This window comes from Cricetulus griseus, chromosome X (genome assembly GCF_003668045.3).
Source record: "Cricetulus griseus strain 17A/GY chromosome X, alternate assembly CriGri-PICRH-1.0, whole genome shotgun sequence".
In the NCBI taxonomy this organism is placed as follows: domain Eukaryota; kingdom Metazoa; phylum Chordata; class Mammalia; order Rodentia; family Cricetidae; genus Cricetulus; species Cricetulus griseus.
In genome coordinates, this window is record NC_048604.1 from 103,320,262 (window position 1) to 103,329,236 (window position 8,975).

Here is an 8,975-nt window from a genome sequence, read left to right on the forward strand (position 1 = left end):
GGGCCGAGAGTGGCGGAGGCTATGACCGCCCCGCCCTCGGCCCCTCCTCCGGCCACCCCGCGCCACTGCGGGGACCTCGGTAGTGGCGATGGAAGCGGGGACCTCGGTAGTGGCGGTGGAAGCGGGCGTCCCCGCCAAGGCTCGTCCCCGCCTGTCCCCTCTAGGGCTCCGGGAGCTGTGCGGGCGGGGATCAAGACCCTCCGACCGAGGTCTTCCTGCAGAACGTCCCCTCTCGTCCCCATGTGCTAGGGTCCCCGCGGCTTCCAGGCTGCGCCCACGTGTGCGCGTGGCCGTCACCCCTGTCGCGCGCTCTCCGACCGGAGCGTGGGGGTCTCTTAGGGAGATGGCTGCTCTGGGGTAGTCACCAGGCGCCGGGAAGGCTGGATGGCGTCTGCCCCCAGGAGCTGCCTGGCCGCGCGCGCGCGTCAGCCCCCTCGGTGGAGCTGCGTGCCGATGAGCATGGCCACGCGAGAAGGACGCGGTGTTGGAGCTGGCCGGAGTCGGGCAGTGGCCTTGGGCGAGGGGAGGAGACATTCCGGGCAGTGAATAGAACACTCGGTCATCCTTCCGAAAGGACCAGCAGGTAGCAGGCCTGGAGGCCCCAAGTGAGCAGTGGGCAGCAAGGCAGATGGGTCTTTAAAGGGTCGTTAACATCTTATGTGTCAGTTTCCAGCACTCTTGAATTGCTTCCTCACGGTCTGTCTTCAGAGGCTCAAAACCTCCAGTAGAGTAGAAGCATCACGGAGGCCGCCGTTAACAGGGTACCTGCAAAGAGGGGGGTGTTCAGTAAATACTCCCTGAGAGAATGACCCGGAGATGGGAGACCTGCAGCATAGACCTTCAGCGACAGAGAGGGCGGTGCTGACTGGTTTCTTCCTGAGTGCAAAGCCACTGGACAGTGTAGTTACTGGGTCAAGACCTGGCCGGAGAGCAGAGCAGAGCGGCAGTGAGGTTAATCCCTGCAGTTTTAATGAACTGCCTGCTTTCCCACAGTCTCTTCTTGTTTCCAGAAATTTGCACTCCCCCTCCTCATTCCTCCCCTCACCTGGTACAAGGCACACATCTTTCCCATTTCCACTTGGGCACTTCCAAGAGAACATGCTCTGCCCCAGACTTCCCTAGAGGAATCCTATACTCCTCCAGGGTTCCTCCCAGCAGTCTACTTACCTGTTTCTTGCATTTACTTCTCTGCTGTAGAATGAGTTGCTCATTTGCAAGATGCCTAAGACGGTGAGCTGCTTGAAGCTGGAGGTTGGGGGTGTCTCATCCAGTTCATCATTGTATACTCCTGGCACACAATGAATATTTAATGAATGAATGAACAGGTTGCAGATTTATGAAATCGAATCCATAAAACTCAGTTGCCAATTGGATATGAAGGAGGGGAGGGAGGGAGGGAGGGAGGGAGGGAGGAATCTTGGTAGACCTCCAGGTTTTCTAGCTGAAGGAGCTGGGTGAGTGATAGCTCCACTGGCCAGATGGGGGGCTAGGAAGAGGAGGGACAGGTTTGAGGAAAATGGCCAAATGATGACTTGTATCTAAGATAATATAGTCCATAAGCCAGAATTGGAGCTCTGATTCTCCAGGGATGTGGGCAGTAGATGGTAGTGTTCTCTGCAAATGGCAGGGGCAGCTGTGAAGCACAGGTAATTGCTTGTCACGTGTAAACCATAGCTGAAGTATTTTGGTTTTTCTTGTTCATGAACGGAAAGTTCCACTCCATGCTCTAACCTTTGTGGGGGGTGGATCCTTTTGTTTCTATTCATTTCTATCCTCAGTGTCTCTTTCTCTGCCCTCCTCTCTAAAATCCAAGGAATATATGTGTGTGTGTGTGTGTGTGTGTGTGTGTGTGTGTGTGTGTGTGTCTAATCTCTCTCTCTCTCTCTCTCTCTCTCTCTCTCTCTCTCTCTCTCGTGTGTGTGTGTGTGTGTGTGTGTGTGTGTGCGCGCGCGCGCGCTCGGTAGCAGTCTTGCAGCTCTCTTTTGGGTTAGGATCAACAGGAGAGGTCTCCATCTCTTGCACAAATTAACCACCCTTTGCCCTCTTGGGTGAAAAAGATGAATAACTCAGTGAACTCTCTAATTTTTTCTCTATGAGGCCCAGACCCGTGATGGTCATTTTCCGGTGTGTGACCTAGGACAAGTAATTAGTCTCTGTGAGATGGTTTTGTTATACTTAAGTGGAAGATAAGAGTGGCTCCCACTTTATGAGGAGTAGGTAAAGCATTCAGTGTGCATGACTTTATTTAGTAACTGGTATATAAATGCTGGGCAAATGCTTAACATTGGGCATTTCCTATTAATTCTCTTATTCATTCATGCAATAAATATTGATCCTCCTGGGTGCTAGAGGCTAGAAACATCAAGCAGAGGATGTACATTATTCCTGGCTTCCAAGATGGCAGAGCACTAAGCAAGCAAGTTGGAGCCTTCTGCATACCGAGATAAAGCTATTGTTCAATAGAAGTGGCACACGTCCTGATTTTTACCTAGGAGGAGGGCACTGCCACTGCAACAAAAACCTTGGAAGCTGAAACCTGTCCAAGTACTTCCACATGACAATCTAACTAGTCAGACCCCAACCTTATCCTTATCAGATTTTTGTTTTGTTTTGCTTTCGTTTTGTTTTGTGACAAGTCTTGCTGTGTTGCCCAGGCTGATCTGAACCTCTTGAGCATAAGAGATCCTCTTGCCTCAGTTTCCCCGGTTGCTGTGGCTGCAGACCCATTCTGTACCCTCAGCGTCAAAACTGGTTTTGTTCCGGTGTTTGTTCTTACTCCCGCACAGAATGGACCTCCCACTAGGGTACAGGCAGTAGCAAAACCTAATTAGGCTGATACAGTAGCAGTCACTTCAGGGATACATTTGGAACAGCTGGGGAATATTGGAGACACACTGTTGTCAGGCATTGTAATTTTCTTTCCAAGGCTTCCAGGTGACGTCAAGACGCAGGCAGGGCTGAGAAATACAGATCTAAACCAATTCCGCAATCATTTTTTTTTTCTCTTGCAGTGATTGGGTTAGGCATGACCACATGGTGATCCACTCTTGACCAATAGGAAGTTTTTGTAGAGCCGGCGCTAAAGAAGATATTTCTGGAAAAGGATCCCCTATAGCCCAGGTGAAAGACTTTGACACGATTTAAAGTAACCCGCTCTTCTGTACGCACTGTTTAGTCTGCGTGGGAACGTGATACGAAGGAGTTTATCACCATCAATGATGCTCTGAGTATGAGGTAGCTAGACTTGCTGTCTTGTGTCATTAATGTGTTGTTAAGCTTCGGCCCCCTGAATTAACCAGCACAGTGCTTAACTGCAGGCTTCTTGCTGTGTAGCATAATAAACCCTGGTGCAGCTAAAAACATCCTGACCACATCTCTTGTACAGTTTTAAAGTTCACGTTCTTTACATCTAGCTTATCGGCGCTGCCGATTACGGTAATGTGAGGCGGGCCTTCAATAATCATGTGCTTTTCCATGGCTGTGCAGACAAAATTGATGGAGTGGAATAAAGAGGAAAGCTAATGACCCATTTATGCTGTGCTTTCATTCGGAATGCCTGTTTTATTCTGGAAACAAGCTTCTAGGGGCCAAGGATCTAACTCAGACGGTAAAATGCTTGTGGAGCCTATGGGAGAAACCCTGGTTTTTACCTCAGCATGGTGTAAATCGGGCATGGTGGCTCACACCAGTAAGCCCAACATTTGGTGGGGGTGGAAGAATGAAGAACAGGAGTTCAACATTGTGCTTGGCTGCTTAGCAAGTTAGAGGTCAGCCTGGGATATAGGACATGGGCCGTGGCAGTGGGGTGGAGGCTGGGGTCAGGTTGGGGGACATCCAAAAAGGAATTCTAGGCCAATCCATTTATAAAACTAAGAACAATGGAAGAACCTTTCAATTAGATATTTTGGCCAGGGACAATATTAGGCAGAACTATACTCTAAAAATGTGTTTAGTACTTAATGAATATTCCGGTAAAGTTCTAGTGATCCTCTACAAATTTTCAGTGGTTTTATTTTGTTTGTTTGTTTTGGTTTGGGGTTTTTTTCTGGTTTCTGTAGATGCTTCTCAGGTCAAGAGGTAGGCTGTTTTTTTTTTTTTTCAACTTCTCACAAACTAGAGTCACATGAGTAGAAGGAACCTCAACTGAGAATGAGACCTCAATGAGATACCCTCACCCCCAACTTGGTCTCTTATAGGCCAGGATGACCTCCAACATGCTATGTAGCCAGGGATGATTGCCTCCATAAGGCTGCTCTGTGTATGTCTGTGGAGGCATTTTCTTGATTAATGATTGATGGAAGATGGCCCAGCCCACTATGGGCAGTGCCATCCATGGGCAAGTGGACCTGGACTGTATAAGAAAGGGAACTGAGCAAACCAGTATACAGCATTGCTTCCTGGGCTCTGCTACAGTTTTCGCCCGCATTCCTGCCTAGGCTTCCCTAGATGATGGAATGAAGGACTATAGCCAGAAAGCCAAACAAACCCTTTTTTTGGTCATGGTGTCATTCACAGCAAAAAGAAAAGTAAATAGGACAGAAGTCAGTATCAGGGCTGTGATGAGCCTGACCATGTTGGCTTTTGGAAGGACTGTGGAAGGATTTTGGAGCTTTGTGTTCCAAAAGGCTATTGAGTTTTCAGAACTTAATCATCTTTGGAAGGTAGGAATGTTGAGAGAGGTGCAGACAATTGAAGGCTTGGCTTTTGAAGTTTCAAAGGGAAGCAAAATCTCCACCAGGGTCATTTGTGTGATATTTTGGGTTAAGAATCTGTAGAAATAAAACCATTGCTTTTCTGGGACAATTGAAGCTGGTTAGCAGAGACTGGAAAATCAGCTCTGATTAACAAGACACCAGCCTCATTCAGCACTCAGAGGGCCTGTCCAATTTCAAGCCAGACAAGGCCCCAGCACTGAGAGGAGGGAATAGACACTGCTCCCACGCCTAACCAAGAAGCTATCTGCAGTTGACACACTCTTGCAAAGGAAAAGTTAATTTTCTCCAGTGGTGTCTAATTGAGTATATTAACCACACTTAAGGGTAGACCCCCAAGCCCATCAGTTGAGGACCAACACCAAACAAACTTGTTATTTTAGTAGATGTTTTTTGTCTCACATTGCTTTGTTTAGGGTTTTGGGTTTTTTTGGTTTTTTTTTTGGTCTTTGTCTTTTGCTTGTATATTATGGTTTCCAGTGTGCGTGTATGTTTTCTTCATGTTTTGAAAAAAATTCTTGTTTGATTTCCTTGTTTAGTTGTTTGTTTTCTAAAGGGCTTGGAGTTGGGTTAGTGGGGGAGGATCTGAGAAGAATTGGGGAAGAGGAAACTGATGGGAATTTATCGTATGAAAACTTCTTTTCAATAAAAAAAGAAAAGAAACCTTTTTTGACTTGGGGTGGGAAGGAGCTGGTCTCATTAAGGCAATATCTTCTTCGGTCAGCTGACAGAAGCTGGGGTTTGAGGCAGCATCTCAAACTGGCAGCCAAACTTGGTAATGTGTAAGAGTCCCACATGGTACTGTTTTTGACGGCATGCAGGCAGAAGGATTGAAGCAATCATAGAAAGCAGCTGAGGCTTAATGCTGTGAGAGGTCTGGAAAGGCCATTGGACAGTACATTGGGAAGGGGACCTCAGTTAAGGAACTGCCTCCTTCAGGCTGGTCTGTGGCAGGTATTTTCTTGATTAATAATTGTGCTGGTTGTTTTTCATTAACTTCACACAAACTTGAAGTCATTTGGGAAGAGGGACCCCCAATTGAGAAAATGCCACTACCAGATGGACCAGGTAAACCCCTAGGGTGTTTTCTTATTGATGTGGGATGGTCCCACACATTGTGGTTGATGCCACTCTGGGGCTAGTGGTCCTGGATGCTATAAGAAAGCAGGCTAAACAATCCACAAGGGAGAAAGCAGCACTCCTCCATGGCCCCTGTACCAGATGCAGCCTCAAGGTGCCTGCCCTGTCATGGTGTTTTATTACAGCAATAGAATACCTAACTAAGATAGTGATTGATGTAGGAAAGCCCAGGGCTTGCAGGCCTGGATCATATAAGAAAGGTGGCTGTATAAGAAAGGTAGCTGAAGCCCAGTGTCGTAGTGCTTGGGAGGCAAAGGCAGGAGAATCTCCTGTCAGTTTGAGGCCTGACTGGGCTACACAGTGAGATTCTGTATCAAGTAAATAAACAAATAATCTAACTGAAAATTTGATAAACTAAAAATGTCTAGTGTGCCACTATAGAAATTCACATGGAAACAACAACTAAAACCACCCCATAACACAAATGGTATAATAATGACATCAGGTGTTTTGAGGATATACAGCTTTCCTTGGTGCAAACATGTCAGAGAAGGCCCTCTTGCCTTAGTTTCTTATATACCAGGAATAACTTAACTGCAACTTCAAGCATAGTTAACCACAAAGAACAATTCTATCAGGAGACAAAGATACCAAGATGCAGCTTTGGGGTTCCTTGCTTACCTCATATCCATTGCCTGTCCTCTGTCAGTATTACACTCATTAGATAGGGAAAGTAAGACAGATTTATCCCAAGTTGGCATGTGGGTTCAAGCTGACTGTTACATTTCCAATCACTCCGAAAGACAAAACCACACAGCTGTGCTTGGGAAGCAAGACTCCAGGGTCAAATAGCTCTCACTTTATAAATAGCAACAGTATTCATGTGTGCAATGTCTGTCTCGGACTAGAAACCAATCATAAGTCTGAAACAAATTCTCGAAGCACACCTACACTTTGAAACCTTTCTGATTATGCTGTAGAAAAATAGGTATTAAACCATGGGAAACTAACTCTTTAGTAACAACAAAAGCACATTAGCAAAACTAAATTTGGACCACCAATGGAGTTTTGTGAAGCTGCCTAGATCTCCTGAATGGAAATCTAAGGGTGAGGTCCAGTGTCTTTGTATCAAAGAATGGGAACCTTTATATATAATCTTAGCTTTGTGTTGTCTTTGTGAGGTGCTTGTCATGTGTTAATGCCAATGCTACAGTATAGCTGGTTCAGATGGATTGAGAACTGGGACATATAATTAATATTCTCCTGCAATACTCCACTTAATTAAAGTCAGCTGGTGCTTTAGAAGGCAATGCCAAGCATTATTTACATCCACTTCTAAGTCTTAGTAAAGCCCATATTTTGTCCCTGGTGATGATTTTTTAGAAATGAACTTTTGGTCCTCAACCTTATATATTCAGGTTGGGGGTCTGCTCTGAGCTACCAAAGCAAGTGGCTATAGGCCAGGCTTTACAATAGTTGTCTCTCTAGCTCTATAAATACTCCTTAAAGGCAGACTGTTTGGTTTTTGAGACAGGGTTTCATGTGTCCTAGGCTGGCCTCACTATGTAGCCAAAGATGACTTTGAACTCCTGATCCCCCTGCCTCCACCTCTATTCCCCGACCCCCACTCAGTGCTGGGATTACAGGTGTATGCCACCACACCCAGCTTGGAGTGAAATCTTGTCTCCATTTAAAAATAGGAAAGCTAAGTGTCAGAGTTGTTAAGCAGTTTTCCCTTAGTGGCCCACAAATACACATCAGAACAGTAGGTGTTTTCCAAGCTACTCAAATTCCCATGTCCTCCTTTCTCGGTTTACCCATGAGCATCCCAACAAGTTTTACCAGCTTTGAAAGAGGCCTGTTAAACTCTAAAGAGGTTTCAAATAGCTGTGTCTTTGGATTACTCTACCCTCTGCACCTGGATCATATCAAATTACCTCTGACATGGGGCATATTATTTGCACAAATGGACACTAACATTGCAATAATGTGATATTATTTCAGTCATCTTGATATTGAGAGACTATCAACTACAAAAGCCAAATTAGAGGAATGCCCTTACTGCTAGATTTCCAGAGAAAGTTACAGGACATTTTCTAAAAGGAACAAAATCTGAAGTCTTTTTTTTTTTTTAATGATTGAAATCATTGTGACAATCTCCAAATACCAAAGGCTGAGAGTTCTTGAAAATGTCTGGGGGCGACTTAAAGGGAACATTGCATGTGTTACTCACTCACAATTTGCTTCACTGAAGAGTCACAGGATGTTTTGAGTAATTTCATACAAAATGACTCCCTATAAGAAGAATAAAACAATTTTGAGTTGTCAGTGAACCTTGATTGAGGACCAAAATATACATGACCTGTAAATTGTGTTGTTAACCATATCCTGAGAGTTGTTGATTTCTTGATCATAAAAATGTTTCTATTCCAGTCAGTGCATCTTGAAAACAGGCTTTTTTTATATCATTTTAAAGTATATTTGAAACATGACTCTTGAGTCCCTGTAATGAATTTATTTTTTAAGTTTCTGGAGGAGTAATAAAGAGAATCAAGCTACACTGCAGATTTATTATTGGCTTTTCTGTCTCCTAGGAATCACAGCTATTTGTATGCTGCCATTTTATTTCAATCTATAAATGGATGTTTATAAGATACCATGCTGCTGTTTATAAAACTGAATCTCTTTTTAAAACTTGAGTTAGTTCTTTGATAGTTTAATACATGTATAATGCATTCTGATTACTCTCCTCCCATCCTTCTCTTACCCCTCTGTATCCCTTTCAATCCCACCCCACTCTATCAGTCACTGTACTAGATACATGCCTTTAAGTTTTGTTTTGGTACTCACATAGTCTAATCAGGGTCTTCTATATTACCACTGCATTGGAACTATCCACTGGAGCAGGGGTGTGGGGTTAGGGAGCACCAGTATGTTTACAACTGAAGGCAATCATGTCCACTCCCTGAATCTGTCAGTTAAATAATTGCACAGTGAGTGATAGGGCCCCCTGAGCCCCTACTCCATCCATGCTTCGCTGTTGATGGGCTCATTCTTGTACAGATCCTGTGCAGTCATATGCAATTGTTGGAAGTTTATGATTGCATTGCAGAAGACATCATCTTGCAGCCCCTTTCCCTATCTTAGAGCTCTTATATTCTTTCCTCCTCCTCTTCAACAATG

The 8,975-nt window shown here is 44.9% G+C and overlaps 1 long non-coding RNA gene across 1 annotated transcript; it reads left to right on the top strand.

Annotated features, from left to right (window-relative positions):
* The first annotated feature begins 41 nt into the window (after positions 1-41).
* LOC113837526 lies at positions 42-3,525 on the top strand. Its single transcript, XR_003488152.2, has 2 exons — positions 42-583; positions 3,012-3,525. It is a non-coding gene; the product is annotated as an uncharacterized LOC113837526 (long non-coding RNA).
* Positions 3,526-8,975: the final 5,450 nt, after the last annotated feature.